The sequence below is a fragment of the Mus caroli genome, unplaced genomic scaffold (assembly GCF_978045245.1).
Source record: "Mus caroli unplaced genomic scaffold, Mus_caroli_1 scaffold_15, whole genome shotgun sequence".
Taxonomy (NCBI): Eukaryota; Metazoa; Chordata; class Mammalia; order Rodentia; family Muridae; genus Mus; species Mus caroli.
The window spans coordinates 4048975-4068037 of record NW_028227270.1 but is presented as its reverse complement, the minus strand read 5'-3'; the positions used below and the strand labels follow the sequence as shown (position 1 = coordinate 4068037).

Sequence of the window (19063 nt, the reverse complement as noted above, 5' to 3'; positions counted from 1 at the left end):
CTACTGGAAAAAAAAATGATATTTTAAACCAGTAAATAAGTTAAGAGAGGGCATCTGGACATCAGAGACGGCAAAGCAAAGGGACAGAGTTGAGAGCCATTAGGTAGAAGTAAAAACTGTTAGGGAGTGTGGCGCGTGCTATGAAGATGGGAGGTGCTACTTGGTGAATCCTCAGAAATGAACAGGTGCCACGCTGTGAAGGATCTTGAATAAAGTCTGAAGGTGTTGTGTGTTTATAGCTACACATTCATAGATGAGACAGATCTACTGCCCTTTAAATGACTTGAATTGACTCTGGAGTGTACAAGTATCTGCAACCACATAAATTCTGCTTTCCCTGAGAATCCCGAAAAACACTGCAAACGCGCATGAGCAACATCGAGAACTGCGCTGACATCAGAACTTCACTCCTAGCAGCAGATGTTGGCCTCGCCCCTTCAGATCACTGTATGTAGAGAAAGTAATTTCTCGGGGTCGGGGCATTCTTTTTCATCAGAGAGAACTGCTAAACAAATTTGAGGACAGGAGAAAACAACATTGGAACTAAAGCTGACATTAAATTACTATTGGAAAATGAAAATTTAAGTTGTGTTAACATAATGTAAAGTAAACCCCTTGCATGTATATCAGTGGAAAGAGTCATGAACGGCCTGGGCCCGAGGAAGTACTGCTTCCGGCTAGCGTGGGATAATAAGGGAAGATACAGCCTAGACCTGAAAAGGGGAGACCAGACACAGAAGCGACAAAACAAGAGCTAAGGCAAGTAGACATTTATTATAACAAAAGAAAAAGAAACCCCACAGGACACCAAACAAAAACTGTATCATCCTCAAGTCTCACCAAGGAAAGTGGCCCAACTTTCCTTCAGTGCCAGAGGACAGAGGTCATCCTCTCATCTAAAACTTCCTCCTGCCAGTAGTGCTGTTCTTGAAATCTGAGGGAAAACAGTTTGGTAGAGGTACAAACATACTGTAAGAAGAAATTTAAAAAAATCCAAGAATATAAGTATTTTAACTAATGAAAGCTCCTTTCTCCGTACACATCACTGGATGATAGTGTAATCAATGTTTTCATATGAACATTCTCAAGCAATTTTTGGTGGTAATAATGAAAAGCTAAGGGGCTGGTGAGATGGCTCAGTGGGTAAGAGCACCCGACTGCTCTTCCGAAGGTCCGAAGTTCAAATCCCAGCAACCACATGGTGGCTCACAACCATCCGTAATGAGATCTGACTCCCTCTTCTGGAGTGTCTGAAGACAGCTACAGTGTACTTATATATAATAAAAATAAATAAATCTTTAAAAAAATAATGAAAAGCTAATAATCTTGAACTATAAAGTTCCAATGAGACAGAAATGCCCCTCAAAATAAAATGGCTCTTGTTTTATCTTAAGGAAAAAAAATAAGAATAAGAAAAAAATTATGAAACAAGAAAACATTAAATTATAAGATCTTTTCTTTCTTTCTTTTTTTTTTTTTGGACCCTATTTTGACACTTTATTAGATAAGAGGTCACAAGCCACAGGACTTCAAAGTGCAAGAAATTCACTGGCAATAAAGCCACGTGTACACCAGTTCAAAGTGCAAGAAATTCACTGGCAATAAAGCCACGTGTACACAAGTTCCCCACCAGTCCACAGCACCTCACTTTATCATTTTACATGACGTGGGGCAGAAGTGGAGAGGAGAGGACATTAAAAATAGAGGACAGCAGGAACCAAGAGTGGGCGGCTGGAGGGGCATGCGTATTGTTGGCCTGAACTGCGGAAGGAGGGGCTGCCAGTGATGCTTGCTGAGGGAAGGCTAGGGTCAGCCTTGGGTCTGGTGTGCTGAGAACAAGGGCATGTTTTGGAAAGGGCTTGGGTAGATAGAGACTGCCCTAGAGTGTTAGAATGCGGGACAGGCTTCTTGCTTCCTGGAGAACCAGAGCTCCTCCCGTTGGTCCTTGCTAACCATTCCCTTCTCCCACCAAAGAAACCAGGCTCCCTTCTACCACACTGCCTCTTAGAAATTTGCATGGGACATGCGTGCTTGTGCACATACACACCCCTTCACTACACTGGTAGGCCCATGTGTACCTCTCACTCCGCTCACACCCTACAGCTCCTGACAGTAGCCTCTCCCCACACCCCAATTGGGCCAGTCCCCACCTAGTTCTGAAATTAACATCAGCTAGTGGTTTGTGTCTATTGTATGTATCAGGGATAATACCCTCCAGCCTAACTATAGGCTCTGACGTACTCAATCTCTGGGAAACCAGAGGCAGGTGGAGGAGGGACTGGTCAGGAGGCATGCTTTGGAATTATAAGATCCTTAAGATATGAAAGCAAGCAGGGCATGGTGGCGCATGACTTTAAGCCCAGCACTGGGGAGGCAGAGGCAGGGAGATCTCTGTGAGTTCAAGGCCAGCCTGGTCTACAAAGTGAGTTCTGGGACGGCTAGGGCTGTATAGAAAAATCCCTGTCTTGGAAAACAAACAAACAGAAAACAAAACAAACCAGAACGGGGTGAAAGTAGAGACTATCAAAGAGAATGAAAATTTAGACAAGGATGAAGTGAGAGAGGCTGACCTGACAGTGAGTGAGGAGAGCAAGGAAGGTTAGGGAAACAGCGAAGCTGCGGAAGAAGGAAGGAATAGCGGCAAAAGAGAAATACTTCGCACAAGACAGGGGCTTGGCCGAGAAACAGAATGGATCAGTCAGAAGGACTTTTCAACTCCAGTGAAAACCGACTCAGAGCAATCAAACCATTGACAGAGTTCAGTCAAATCACTACACTTTATAGATAAAGGAAAAAAGACCCACGGACCCCAGGCCTACTTAATAAACACACTGTTGTGCCAGGGAAAAGTTAGCGATCCCCCAAAACAGACACATGAGTCAATCTGATGCAACTCACAGCAGGGCCTTTATTCCATTTCAGCTAGCTCAGGTCCCCTCAATGCACCACCATCACGCAGAATGGTTTTGGTGGTGGGGGAGCCCCGAGTGTCTATCGGGGCAAGGCTTTACTGTAAGCAGCAAGCAGGGAATAGTGGTCAAGCATCTAATTGGCAAGCTCCTGTGGCCTTTAACATAATTGGCTGGTGCTGGGAGTCCTATCATAAGCTTAACTTCTGCTCCCCTCTGCGTTGGTGGTCGTTAGGCAAGGGGTGGGCTTGTAACCTGGGGAGGCAGGTTTGTTGGAGGAATAACCAGGAGACACTGGTCTTGTTGGGGGTTAGCCTGGAGACTGGAAATAATTAAGTGTGCGATGAACACATTTAAGCCAAGGGATTCAGAGAGGTCAGAAACTCAAAGAAGACCAGAAGTGAATCAGGGCCAGTGGAAATGAAGAGAGAGCATGGGTTGTTGGGCAAATAGCAGCCGAGCCAAAATGTGTTCGAGATGTCGCAAGACCACCACAATCCAAGATGGAAGCAAAATGATTCTGAACACCTGTGCATTAAATTACGGCTTGTGTAAAGTGGACATCATAAGTCATGTATAATGACACTTAGTGGGTACGTACTAAAAGTCAGGGATTTTTACACATCTCTCTAAGATTAAAATGACAACACTTTACATTGTATGTAACATTTTATGTTATGTTTGTAACAGGCCTTTACACACCACACACACACACACACACACACACACACACACACACACACAAATCAACTATGTAGATCTTATAGTCCAATAGAATTTCATAGCAATGGATGAAACCAGAACGTAGGTATAGGATATGAAAACCATAACAGAAATAATCCTGTAGGTTTTTATTTAATTTAATTTTACAATTGAGATATAGGAAGGCCAATAGACCAAGAGCAAATTGCCACCAAAAAAATGAGTTTGAGGAGCTGGAGAGATGGCTCAGAAGTTAAGAGTAGTGCGTGCTCTTCCAAAGGACCAGGGTTCGATTCCCAGAACCTGCATGGTAGTTCATCTGTAGTTACATTTCTAAAGGATTCAGTTTCTTCTTCTGTCCTCCATGGATACCACATGCTTGCCGGGCACATATACATGTGTGCAAAACACTCATACGTATAAATAAAAATAAGGAAATCTAAAAAATAACCCCAAACTATTCTTAGTCTGTTAAATTTGCAGATCCCAAGAGGGCTTTGTGCGCTTTGCCCACAGAGGGCCTCATAAGGAGTACAGGGTCAGGAAGGAGACAGATTGGGTGGGAAAACATAATTTTTAGTGTGCCTTCAGTCAAGGCAGGGTAATGTGTGTTTAGAGGTTACAAGGCTAATGGTCAAAGGTAAAGGAAATCACATTGCTACAGACTATGAAAAGGAGGAAAGATGGGGGGATGACAGGAGGTAAAAGGGAAAAGATACATATACAATTAAGGAAAAATCTTATAAAAGGACAAATGACTGGAAATGTCTAAAATCAGGTGATTATATGAAGCAGAATAACAAATAAAATACAAAATTACAGAATACATAAAGTAATGATGCTGAGTGTAGTGGGAAAAAAATATAAAGACTCCCACAGTTTAGAAAAAAAAGTAGCTTATTTCTGGATCTTCAGAAACTGGACCGCGAGGTATTTCTTGAGTGGAAGGACAGGCTGAATTGCGGGCTCTTGTTTTTCCTGTCGCTTATGCTGAAGCCTAGGAGAGACCGCACCTTGGCCGCTCTCCTTTGCGTACCAGCGACCTCTGCTGGACACACTTAGCATTGCAGTTTGTTTGTGAAAAGCCCTCTGAGATTGCATTCTCTCGGTGAACTCATTCTACACTCATTGCTAATCCCAATTCTGAAAACAGACAGAGTATATGTCTTCTCACTTCCCGACCGCCTACGTATTACTTATTCCACCCGCTGCTCTCAGACTCATCCTTGTCAAATCTCAGGGTTATTATTTTTAGTTAAGAGTAGGGCTATGTCTCTACTTCCTTGCTAGAGCAGAGACACCTGAGGATTCCTGACCTAATGTCCTGGTCCTAGATCTCAGGCCCCAGGTCAGTCCAATATCTAACAATCAGTTCTGTCCCAGGATGGTACAGGCCAGTGCCCTCTGTTAGAGTGAACAAATGGGACTTCCCTGTTCTGCTGATCAGACACAGAATCACCGTCTCACCGCGGTCCTCACTTGAGTTAGAGCCCTGTGAAGGCTGTGGTCTGGTCGGAGGGTAGGGATGCCTGAGTCTGGCTTGGCTTACATTTAGGATCTCCCTTCGTGCTTCACCCCAGGCTCCCGAAGGCTATGCTTGGCTCACTTCAGATCAGTGAATCAGCTGTTTTTTCATGCAGTTAACTCTGAGGTTTCTTTTTATCCCCTTTGTGAATGTTTAGGGCTCTCTTCCTTTTAAAAAAAATTAGAAAAGTCTGTCTATCTATCAATCAATCAATCAATCAATCAATCAATCTATCTATCTAACTATCTATCTATCTACCTTCATATAAATGATAACTTTTAAAAACATGGTGTATTTGTGTGTGTGTGTGTGTGTGTGTTGAGGTTGAGTGTGTGTGCTTCTCCGGTGTGCCTTTCCAAGTCAGAGGACAACTTGTGAGACTTGTTTCTTCCCATCCACCCTATGGCATCCACGCTCCGTGGCAAGCGCTTTCACGTGCTGAGCCATCTCACCAGGGCCCCTGTTCTGAGTTTTATTCTAACTCTTTCACCAGCCCCCGATGAAGGCAGCTTGTAGCCCATCCTGAGATACAGGCCAGATAATAAGTGTGTTGCTAAAACTCAGATTCAGACTCCCGTGTTTAAGAGGAGAGCCCTAATGAATACTGGGTGTGCTTGGGATGGAAGAGATGTTTTCCCGCCTGTGGAGAACGCTGTGGGTTGAGGCTCTGGGCTGCCAGCTACCTATGTAATTACATTTGGCTACAATCACTGATCCCACTGCAGATCATGTGATCCGGGGCTACCTCTCAACATAGCTTGAAGAGAATTACTATTTTTTTTTCTGTTTAAACAATGAGCATTATAACAATATTACCAAAGATTTTCAGTTTATGACCCCTAGGTCTAGTCACTGCTTCTTATGAATATAAAATTTTATGGGAATATGCTCAAGTTCACTTACTTGCATAGTATCTTCGCTTGCTTTCCCTTTATTGGCGCACCGCTAAGGAGCTGAAAGGAGAGAAGATGGCTTACACAACTGAACATATTTGCTATTGGAAGCTGTTAGATAAAAGCTAAGCCATGATCTGTAAGTTCAAAGGGCTTATAGATCTTGGATCAACTAAACTGTGTTGTCTGTGGTTAGCACCAAGAAAAACCTTTCAGTTGATTGGTAAAGTTGTCTCTCCCCCAGAAGATTAATTAATTTTTGTGGCTGTCCCTTTAAAAACAGGCCCTGAAATTAATTGCCTTTGGATTATGCTATGCGTTTCTATCTTGAAAAATCCTAATCCAAGGTAAAAGACCTAAAGAGATTTAGTGTTTTCTGGGGTCTGCCGAACCCCCCCCCCCAACATCCATTTATACACATGCCTAATTAAAACAGAAACATTGAGAAGGCCTAAAAAGAGACAGTTCGTAGTTTCATTTTTACGTTAAATAAAATGCACACATAAACTATTACTTTAAAAAACGCAGTGTGAGCTGGGCGTATGCCTTTAATCCCAGCACTCGGGAGGCAGAGGCAGGCAGATTTCTGAGTTCCAGGACAGCCTGGTCTACAAAGTGAGTTCCAGGACAGCCAGGGCTACACAGAGAAACCCTGTCTCAGAAAAAAACAAACAAAAACAAAACAAAAAAACCTCAGTGTGGTATAAATAGGAAACTATTGATAGCTTCAAATTCATTGTGTATGCCATAAAAATGGAATTTAAACCAAGTGAGTAAAAATATATACATACAAAGCAATGGAGTAAGATAGAGAGATGCAGGATTCTAAATAAGCGATTCCTATGAGAGGGTTAACTAGTGAGTGTTGGGAAGCAGGACACAGAGAGAAGGGTTTCTAACACTTTGTCGCACTCCTTTATGGCAAACATGGAATAGTTCACAGTAGTGGGCAGAGGAGAATTTACATGCTCCTGACACACACAAAATGATTTGTGTCTGAAGTAAGAGGTATATTTTACTCTATTGTGATATAGATGCCTTCAAATATATATGTGGATATATGTATTCAAATGACACATGCACTTCATCAACCCAAACTGTTTTTATGTGCTAATAAGAAATATAAATAATTTTAATCAGAGGAAAAAGATTAAACCTGTACCTTGTATGAGTAACTGTGACCAGGTGTCTGGACACACAAAGTATCACTTCGCACAAGTTTGTAAAGCTTATGGTAATTTTACAATTGCTACATGTTATTAGGATAAATTGTTTAAACAAACCGTTGCTCCTTGTTTTCTCTTGTTCTACTTTTCAAGGGCTCCAGAACACGTTCTATGCCATTCTTGTTTGTACACAAGCTTTGGGGAGCTTGGTGTGTCTGTGGCTCCTTCTATGGTCTATGCCCGCCCCTTTGCTGCCTGTGCCCCAGTTTATTCAGTCAGCCCTTTTAACGAGGTGTAGCATTCAGAACTTGTTGGTTAGTTGTTGCTGTTTGTTTATTTATTCTTGGTTGAGGCTTCAGAAATGCTGAAGTCAAATTCTTGTTATGTTTTGATAAGGTTCATTCTTAAAGTAAAATATCCCCACAGACGGGTTTCTAGGCAAGAAGTCAAATGTAATTAAATATCTTTTATAGAACCTGCCCTGAAAGTAACTGAGTCTTGAGTGCTGTGTTCTTTCTCCATATTCCTACTAGCAGTAAAACGTTCCTTATTTAAGAAACGCAAAAATATGTATATGTATATGTATATGTATATGTATATGTATATGTATATGTATATGTATATGTATATGTATATGTATATGTATATGTATATGTATATATATTTACTGAGAAACACAAATACACACACATATATACATGTTTATATATACACACACTTATACATATATATGTATACATATACACACACATATATATTGTTGCATTTAAGAGTAAATACAAAGAAAATGTGTCATCCTTTAATCATCCCTCCTTTTACAACTGGTGGCATTTTACAGACATGAGCACAGGGCCACATCATTCTTACTTTTGATGTCAACTTCTGTAAAAATGTATCATGGACTTCAGAAACAAATAAGTTGTACCTACTAAAGTAAGAAGTATTGCAGCTAATTATTGAGCAAAGCCACGGTTACTATTTTGTGGTTATTAAACTCATCCATAATCTCTCCCAGCACTCATTTTCTAAAGTTAGGAAGCTCAGACATCAGAGGAAGTAAGTATACTGGTGTCCTGTCCATGTTATTTTTATAATTGCTTGCATTTGTTTGTCGGAGCCAAATGGCCAGGGAGTTGAAACTTATCTAGATGAACTTCCTGTGTTTTCCAGTTTGCCCCTATTGTTAGGTAATAATCCTGTTGGGGATTTTCGGTTTCTCTCAGGACTCTCAGGTTTGTATTTACCAAGGTTTGACAATGAGGGATTAAAGCAGTGGAAAGTATCTGGAGTGTAGTGTTTGCACAACCAACTTTTATCTGCTGGCACTCTAGCTAAGACTACAAAACAAACCAGTCTCTTCTAAAGCGAGGACCTGTGATTCTGAATCAACTAACTTTTGTCTTAAAAAGACTGTAATATGGAGCTGGGTCCGCTGTGAAGCTGGCTTCTTCTTTCTTTGGAAATGTAGGTCTTTTCTGAATTGAAACTGGTAAGAACCAGATTGGTTGTTGGTGTCCCTTCTTCTCTGTAATTCCATGCTATAATTGGGTTGACAGGTAGTGGTGGCTTTTGCTTTAAAATTAATTCCTTCTCATATTTTATAGACTCAGAGTTATGTGTTAATTAAAATTATATGGAAAAATCTCATATTTGTGATTAGAAAAGGGGCAACAGCAAAAGGCTGCTTCCTCCTTCTCCCCCCACCCCTCTCCCTTTTCATCCGTCTCCGCTTCTCTCCCCTCCTCCTCCCAATTGTATTTGCAAGTGTTGAGTAGGCTGCTTTTCCTGTGGTTCAGAGAAATTCTCCTGTAGACTCTTGTGCACTGATCTCTGTGCCTGGGAGGGGAACACCATGTGCCAGTTGCCAGTCGAAAGGGAAGAGTCTTAGACAGTTTGATACTTTTGCCAACATTCTTTGGCAGAAGGTTTTGCACAAATATTACTTGAGTTAATCAGTACACTTGTACAAGGTAAAGCAACGTTGTGGCTGACTTAGAAGTAGGGGGGAATAAACAGAATCTCCAAACCCACATGTCAGCATCTATAGGCTCAAGACAGAAGCGCAGGGCAGAAAGTGTCTTCTTCGCATGCATCCTTTGTACAGGGAAGGTGAGGGACTTTGGAAACACTCTACTTGGGGGGTTTTACACTCCAAGAACCTGGAATGTCAAAGTATTGGTATTATAGGACATCTTGCTGTAGGAGGGACCAGGACACAGCCAGGACATCTGGACTGTTCTCACTTCAATATAACACATTCTTGATGCATTCTGCTTGAGAATTGCATGCAAGCTAGGAGGAAAGCAGCTCCTCTAAATTAATCTGGGGACTGGTGGCTGCTCTGCGTCGTCATCCATTTCTGATCTAGGTCCTTCTCTCCTAACTGAAAGACCTCGTTTCTCCTGCTGCATTTTCTAAGGATGTTCATGCAGAAAGGTCTAGCCATGCTGTCCTGGAAGTGTGGCTCAGAAACTGAAGAATTAATTCTTAGATACTTCTCTGAGTTCCTTTGTGAGAATTCTGCACTTCTGAAAACTTCATCTGATCCCACAACTGGATGTGGCATGGGAACACCATATAAAAATCTTAACAATCAGGATTCTGACAAACAGCCTAATGCAAAATTGGCAAAATGGCAAAGACAGGGATGCAATTAGGGCAGATGTCTCCATTCCTTTGCCTCAACTCTGTGGTCCAACGTGTTTTTGTTAATGTAGTGTTTTTTTTTTTTTTTTTTTACCCTTAATTGTTAATAAGTACAGGCTCTCTTTGGTGATTTATTCATTATTGAAAAAGGTTATTGAAATCAGATAGATCCTGCTTCTGATGTATATATAACCTAATTGGATAAAATATATTCTTGTCTATGTAATAAAAACAATATTGAGGGGAGTGTGGGGAATTGGGCTATGCACAGACAGGCTGGTCTCCAGTTGAGTTGAGGTCTGAACCCCGAAATGGTGATAATTCACCTACATGACATGGTAGGTGTTCCCTCATGCTCCTGGAACCCTGGCTCCTGCCTAAGTTATCCCCCCCACCCCCCAGCCTCCACAAGGGAAGCATGGCTAGAAGTCACGTAGGCAATGGCCCAAGCTTCTGACCTTGTGCTAAACTCCTCTCCAGTTACTTAGCAACAGTAAAAGCCATAAAAAGGGCTGTTCAGCCCCACCTCGCTCTCTTACTTCTCACTCTCTTACTTCTTACCCTTCATTTTCACTCCTCTCTGTCTTCTCTCTCCTCTCCTCTCCTCTCCTCTCCTCTCCTCTCCTCTCCTCTCCTCTCCTCTCCTCTCCTCTCCTCTCCTCTCCTTTGTCCCTCTCCCCTCTCCTCTTACTCTCTTTCTTTCTAGCCTTTCCCCGCTCTCCCTTCTCTCTTTCCCTCTGCATATCTATATTATTATTCTATAATAAAGCTCTAAAACCATAGAATGTCTCTGCTCAAGATCCGTCATGCTCACTCTTGCCGGTGTTGGGAACTTCTCTTCCCTCATCGCTCTCTCCCATAAGCCCGGTGGCTTTAGCAAAGTAGCTCCGGGGCTCCCAGGTAGGGGGGGTCCCTTGGTCACCTCCCCGAAGAGTGGGTCATGGGTCATGGGCTTGGATACCCACCCGGGGCTGAGTGGAAAGAATATGGCAGCCCTCCCATGCCTGCCTGACCAGAGCATAGGTAGAACTCTGTCGGGGCATGGGTCTCCCTTCCCTCTCTTCCCCAGGGTCCCCTTTTTTAGTTCCCTACAGGGGAGGAGACATGATTCGGAGGAGTCAAGCCACTTATGAGGAATGATTCTAAGTGGATAGGAAAGGTATCAACTGTGTGAAACACAAGGAAAAAGTACTTATGAATGATGTGCTTTTTGATAAATATTTTACCAGGAATTGTGAGTAATCTTAGGAAACAGGCAAAATTGTTCTAGAGAAGTCACTCTGCACTGGACACTCTGCTTTGTTATACCTTTCCTCTGCTATAGAGATTTTTTTTTTTTTTTTTTTTTTTTTTTGGTTTTTCGAGACAGGGTTTCTCTGTATAGCTCTGGCTGTCCTGGAACTCACTCTGTAGACCAGGCTGGCCTCGAACTCAGAAATCCGCCTGCCTCTGCCTCCCGAGTGCTGGGATTAAAGGCTTGCGCCACCACGCCCGGCTTGCTATAGAGATTTTGATAGTGAATTTTGTTTGTCAACTTGATACACCTGGGAAGGGAGGGCATTAATTGAAATACTACTACCGTTGTATTGTACTATGGAGCAGTTTCTTGACAGGTAATTGATGTGGGATTGCATAGCCCACTGTGGGTGGCACTATTCCTAGGCAAGTATTAGACAGGTAGCTAAACACAAGCCTGAAGAAAGCCAGGAAGCAGTGTTCTTCCATGGTCTCTGCTTTAGTTCCTTCCTCTGGGTTCCTGCCTCAACTTCCTGTGGTGAAATACTCTCTCCCACCCGAGTCACTTTTGGTTATGGTATTTCTTCCCCCCCCCATTCATTTACTTATTCACTTTACATCTGGATCACTGCCCTGGTTATGGTATTTCTTACAGGAACAAAAAAGCAAAGTAAGAGAGAATTTGCTACCTTAAAAGTAGGACTGTTCCTGTGATAGACCTAACCAGGTTATCTTTGGGAAGACTGTAGAAACAGTTTAGACTCTTGAGCAGGTAAGGCTGTTGAGTGCTCAGAATTTGATGCTTGATGGAGTGGCTGTTCTGAGGGAGCTTGGAATATATTAATGTCAAGAGATGTACAGATAACAGATGTCATGCTTGTGATGTTTTAGGGAAGCAAAGACTTTATCAGTGTTGTTTGTGTAATATTCTGTATTAAAACTCCTTTGAAGTGAAATCTTTGTTTTACTGGGATAACGGATGCTGGTTTGCTGGAGCTGGAAAGCCCTTGTGACTAACAAATGGGAAGTATTTCCACAGGGTTAGTACATAGACACTATAGTCCAGTGGAGGGCTGAGGTTACATATCAAGTTGACAGAACAACTTCAAAAATATTATGCAAGACCCTCTAACATGACACTGGCCTTGAAGGCATGGACGGGTCATGGAGAACACTTGGGGCTTGCACTATGTGTGAGGTTCAGAAGACAGACCATGAGAAGTCATTGGTAGAACTGCAGGCTCAGTTGCAGTGAGACTCCAGCATATCAGAGATGGCAGGATCATGAGGGCTTGTGCTGAACAGCCACAGGTATAGAGTGGAGGTGGCCTGAATCCACTAGGCAAAATGTGTGCAGCAGCTGGAGCAGCTGGAGAAAGAATGGGCTGACCATGTTTTTTATTTTGTAGCTAGAAGATGGGTGAATTTCAGATGCTGGACACTGAGCTGCTATTTTGCTAGAGGTGGGGTTTTGCTTTGATTTTAAATGGTGCACCTAGTTGTTCTTTTCTGAAACAATACATTTGTTTTGTTTTGTGTTTTTATGGAATTCCTAAGTGTGTGGATGTTGTGTCTTTGTGTCTATAGGTGTTTCTTGTGCTTTTTTTTTGACTCATTTTCTTCAGTTTCTTTGCTTTGTCTTGTGTTATCTTATTTTATTATTATTCCTTAGACGCCCGTTTTCTTTTCTTATTTTTTGAACTTTTTTTAATTGGATATTTTCTTTATTTACATTTCAAATGTTATCCCCTTTCCCAGTTTACCCCACTCCCCCAAAAAACACTATCCCATTCCCTCTCCCCCTGCTTTTATGTGGTTGATCCTCCACCCACTCACCCACTCTCTACACTGGGGCATCTATCAAGTCTTTATAGGACCAAGGACCTTTCCTCCATTGATGCCTGACAAGGACATCCTCTCTTACATATGCGCTGGAGCCATGGGTCCCTCCATGTATACTCCTTGGTTGGTGACTTAGTCCCTGGGAGCTCTGGGAGGGTCTCGTTGGTTGATATTGTTGTTCTTCCAATGGGTTTGCAAACCCCTTCAGCTTCTTCAGTCCTTTCTCTAACTCCTCAGTCCAATGGTTGGCTGTGAGTATACATCTCTGTATTTGTAAGGGTCTGGCAGGGCCTCTCAGGAGACAGCTGTATCAGAGATGCCTGTTTGCTAATGAGAGACAGAAAGGTTGTGAAAATAGTTGGGATAGAAGGTAGGAAAGATCATTGAGGAAATGGGGGAGGAGAAACTGTAATGGGAATATACTATATAAAATCTATTTTAAATTAAAATAATAGAAAAAAAGTATTTGCAACATATTTTTTATTTTACAGAATTCCACAGTTAAGAGACTTTGAAGGTTTTATAAGAAATTGGACTTTTAAGTGATGAATTGGTTTAAAAGACTGTAGAACTTCTAAAAGTTGGATTGTATTACATAATTTGAGATTAACATCTTGGAGACAAGAAAAACTTAGGCTTCAACATTGAGGTGTTTGTGAAGTTGACAAAAGAAACCTTAATTGAATTGCCTCCATCAGATTAGCCGTGGGCATGGTTGTGTGTGCCTTGTCTTAGTTGATAATTGATGAAGGAGGACCCAGCCCGTTGGGAGTAGGATCACCTCAAGAGACTTGGTAAGAAAGGAGGTGTGAATGAGGGCAAGTCAGTTAGCAGCATGCCTCTATGGTTTGTGCTTCAGTTTCTGCCTCTAAATTCCACCCTTGTACTTTTGCCACGGGCTCCCCTTGCTGAATCTGTGAGCTGAAATAAACCCTTTCCTACCTGAGTTACTTTTTGTTGTAGCATTTATCATAGGAACAGAAATCAAACTCACAGAGCTTATGTAGAACCAGCTTTACCCAAGTGCTTGAGCTAATATATTTATATCACACTTATATCCTTATTGAATATAAAATATCAAATCTAAGTTTGTGAAGAGACCTTTGTTGGGATGTTGAAATATAATCTTCCCCGCCTCTTCAAACAAGAAGTGATACCTGAAGCTTTGACAACTGTTCCAATCAATAGAGAATTGCCCAGAAGAAATAACTTAGGTAGACTCTGAGGATTGCAATGGAACTTTAGGAGACAAGAGGAAAAAAACGGAAGGAATTTGTTATTGATGACTCAAGTCGAGTTATTTCAAACCTTGTCAGAAATATTCTTGTTGTTATTTCAGCAAACAAGTTTCTCATTCCTTATTAAATTACTATGGATTACATGGCTGTGATAGAATCCCATATGTCATATATTGTCATACCTATATGTGCATTATATAAAATTTATAACATATGATCCTTAATGTTGAAAGCCTGCTAGGAAAGAAATAAAGTTAGAGAAACAAACAGAAAAATAAAAACTATGAAAAATGTAACTAAAACCATAAATTATATCTATGTTTTTGAAGAATTCCAGTTTGAACTCAAACAAATTGCCATCTTCTGCATGCAATATGCCACTAGTGTTTTACACACACACACACACACACACACACACACACACACAACTAACACACACAAATTAAATAAATGGGATTAAATTTTTAAAAAAAGATTTATTTATTTATTTATTTTATGCATATGAGTACAATGTAGCTGTCTTCAGACACACACCAGAAGAAGGCATCGGATCCCATTACAGATGATTGTGAGCCACCATGTGGTTGCTGAGAACTGGAACTCAGGACCTCTGGAAGAACAGTCAATATTCTTAGCGGCTGAGCCATCTCTCTAGGCTGGGATTAAAAATTTTAAAGGAGAAACTAATTCAAACTTGCAGAGGCTTCACTCAACTAAAGAGCATATCTGTCATTCATATAAATATAGTGTGTTTAATGATGAAAAAAAGTAATTTTCAGTGTTTATTTAATGGCCACTCCTCTGTGTTTTTGAGCCCATGGTGGGGCAGAACATTACAGTGATGGGAGACTATAAAGGAAGGTACCAACTACTGTGTGGTCAACAGGACAGAGAGGACATGAAAAGGGTCAGGGATCAAGGGCAACCTTCAAAAGTATGTCTCTTGGCACTTACTTCCTCCATTTCTATAGTATCAGCAGCTGGCAGACCAACTTTCAACCTACTAGTCAATGAAAGTCATTGTGTGTGTATAAAATTTTATTTTTATTTTTTTATGACAAAGGCCAGAAGAGGGCATCAAGCATCATTCTGTCACTCCCCACCTTACTTTTTGAGACAAGGTATCTCACTGAACTGGAAGCTCTCCATTTTGGCTAAGTTGGTGAGTTTGCAAGCTCTTACCTCTTCCTGTCTCAGCATCTCCCCTGAGTGCTGGGGTTATAGGCACCAGGAGCTATATCCAGCTTTAACACAGGGGCTTAGGTTTTGATTTCAGGTTCTTTGGCTTGCACAGAATATGTATTTGCCCGTAGAGCCATCTCCACAACCCCTCTGCTCTCATATCAAATAGAAGTGGTAATAGCGAGTATCACTACCTTCTTCCTGAAGTGGGAGGAGAGACGATTTAGTGCATAACGACAGAACATGATGTTAGCTATGGGCTCTCCACATATGCCTCTGTTGTGGGGAGGCAGGTTTCTTGTATTGCTTTTATTGAGAATTTCTATTGAGGTTTCATGTGTGGATGCTGTACTTCCTAACATTGGATGGATGAGGAAACAGACCAGTGAGTATATAGCTGCATGACTGTGAGCGAAAATGCACACAACAGCAATGTGTCTGCAGCCTGCCCTTGATAAATACATCCTTGCTTCACAGTCTCTCTCCCTTTCTTTGTCTCACCTATCCATGGAATGTAAAGAGATGATTACAAAACGAACAGTAAAAAAAGGAAAAATGAAAGAAAAATTAGAGGAAAGTTAGTGTTTAATCAGAATGTATTCTGTAATTCATTTACTAAAATAATTACCAACTTGGAAACATAAACAATTGAGGCTATTGGCAGGTAATAAGTCAGAGTAGAAGAACCATAGTGAACGGGGATTAGGATCCTGGGAAATTTCTGTTCTTTCAAATGTCTTGGGACATAGAGTTCATCTCTTTAAAGTGAGTCCTACATTGGAAGCAGATATCGGCTCCCATCCGACATTCGACCTGAGAGTACCTTGAGCTGGGACTCAATCAAACCTCCAAAAATAATGGAAAATACAGAAACAACTAATTTTGTTTATAAAAGTACCCACCTCAAGTGCTCTGTTACAATAGCATAAAAAGGCTATGCTACTTGGTCATTGTCCCCGTAGGTTGCCCCTTTGACATTGGTGCTGATGCCTTCAATAACACTATACCTCTAGAGGGCTTGCACATGACGAAATTTCATCTGCACGTTGTTCTAAAGATGTTTTCCTTACATCCAAGTTGCTAGATTCTGAATTTCACACTTTCATGGTTTCTGTACTCTTTCTCTTTGGAAAAACAAAGTTTCTCCCCCACATATCAAACATGAAATTATTCACCCACTCTTGGATAGTTTGATAGGGAGAACCAGGAAGTGCCACAGAGCACAGACACCCTCAGACAACTTTGGGCACATTGTGACTAATTTGTCACTAAGACTTTTTGAAAAATATTTCCTCTGTGTGTGTGTGTGTGTAAGGTGATAGCCTTTATTCTGACATAATTTTCTCAAATTATTTTATTATTATATTATTTGTGAAATGCGACTTGGAAAGCTAGTTATTTGACAAATTTATATAAGATAAAACAAAAAGTTGTATTCTCTCTCTCTCTCTTTCTCTCTCTCTCTCGTGTGTGTGTGTGTGTGTGTGTGTGTGTGTGTGTATGTGTGTGTGTGTGTGTGTTTCTCTCTGTGTATATTTGTTTGTATTGTTTTCCACATTATGGCCTTTGTAGTCTGGACTGTAAGAATGACAACATTACTCAAGTGGCAAACATGTAGGGACAATCATAATGTCTAGTTTTCAAAAGACTCAAATGGATAATAGCAGGCTAAGTAACACAAAGGTCTGGGTAAGAGACAAAAGATACTTCCTGACTCTAAACTTTCTATGTGTTTGAGTATTTTTTTAGTTCTTCGGTAAGATGGTCTGCAAACCAGTATTAGAAAGCTTACGATGACTCGGGAGTGATTTGGGACCACAGAGTGCTTTGAAAGTATTGCTATGAACATTTGTTATCATGGTACTCATCCTGCCTAGCTGCAGTTCCAGTCTTCACAGCACTGAATCTGGACAGGTGATTTATCACAGTAGATTCCCAGAATGTTAATGGTAGAAAAGGCTTGAAGAACTGATAACTCTTTGTGCTCATTTAAGGGAGAAGATTGAGAATCGAAAAAGTTTGAGAGGTCTTCTGACTCTAGTGGAATTATTTAAAAAATTATATTGCTCTGGCTCTAAAACCTAAAAATATAAACTTTAAATGACAAAATAACATTTCAGTAAAAGTTAATTAATAGAAACACATAATTTATTGAATTTACAAGGTGGCTTAGTAGATAAAGTTGCTTGCTATGAAGCCTCATGACCTGGCTTTCATCACTAGGACCTACATGGTAGAAGAGTATTGACTCCTTTAAGTTGTCCTCTGACCTTCACATGTGCACTGCTGTATACATGCCCTTATACACACATGCACACACACACACACACACACACACACACACACAAATAAATATAACTTAAAAACTAAAAATACAAATTATTAAGGATAAGTCCTTCGGAAGTTTATCCACTAATAAATTTGGAATCAATTAGATTTGTAAATTAAAGCATCATATCAAAGGTGTCTTGTTTTAAATAAACAGTGAATAATTACCATTTACTAGTGCAATACATGGTTATTAAAGGACTTTACCAGCAAGGTAAGTGTCTCATAGAGTAGAGCATAGCTCCAAAGAAGAAGCATCACCAGTTATACATTGCTCTAAGAGTAGAATTTTAATTTACTGTTTACTTATTAGAAAATTAATCCTTTCAAAATTTCTTTTGAAAACATAGTATTCTAGAAAATATTCTCTATATAGTGTTGTGAAAACTATGTCTGCACCATTGAAAAAAACAAAGTTTATTGCCTTTCTATGACATGATCCAGCTGTAGGGAGGGAGATTTGACACAGAATGCTTACAGAAATGAGCTGTGTGTAAATTTATGATGCATGAAAATATTATGGTGGCAAGAAAATGTGAGGAGGTTTATGAACTGAAGTGGAATAGTCAGAGGGCATCAATGAGATTGTGATGCTTGACTGGATTTATAAGGGAAGAGTCACATGAAAGTCTATCCAGGCGTAGAAAGCAGTACAAGAATCTGGGGTTAGATGTATTCTTGGAATATCCTGAAACCAGCAAACAAGCCACATTGTCAGAGAATGGAGAAGAGAGAGCCAACGTTCACAGGGTAAAAAAAAAAAATCACTAAAGGTACATGATAAAAAGAAAAATCTTAAACCTCTTCTCAGGGATACAGGCCAGTCACTTGCAAAGAAATAGAAATAAGAATGACTAAAGATTTCTCCTGGAAAAAAAAAAAGGCAAGAATGCCATGGCCACAGCAACTCTTATAAGAACAACATTTAATTGGAGCTGGCTTAACAGGTTCAGAGTTTCAGTCCATTTCATCAAGACAGGAGGATGACAACTTCCAGGCAGACATGGCACTGGAGGAGCTGAGAATTCTACATCTTGTTCTGAAGGCAAACAGGAGAAGACTGGCTCCCAAGTGGCTAGGAGGAGAGTCTCGAAGCCCACCCCACAATGACACTTCCTCCAACAAGGCCACACCTACTACAGCAAAGTCTCACATCCTAATAGTGCTACTTCCTGGACCACGCATATATAAACCACCACAGTGGTGTTTAGGAGGTGTGGCCTTGCTGGAGGAATGTCACTGGAGGCAGCCTTTAAGATTTCAAAAGCCACACAGTAGTCCTAGCCTACTCTGTTTGCTTCTGCATGTGGTTTGAGATGTGAGCCCTCAGCATCTGCTCTATTCATCACGCCTGTTGTTTGCTCCCACATTCCCCTGCAATGATGAATTTAATTGG

General features: G+C 40.9%; 1 long non-coding RNA gene across 1 annotated transcript in view; it reads left to right on the top strand.

Annotated features, from left to right (window-relative positions):
* The first annotated feature begins 8554 nt into the window (after positions 1 to 8554).
* The window catches only part of LOC147000849 (uncharacterized), a 56189-nt gene continuing 45680 nt past the window's right edge, over positions 8555 to 19063 (top strand). The window contains exon 1 of the long non-coding RNA XR_015045488.1: positions 8555 to 8684. This is a non-coding gene — a long non-coding RNA (uncharacterized LOC147000849). The remainder of the gene's footprint in view (positions 8685 to 19063) is intronic.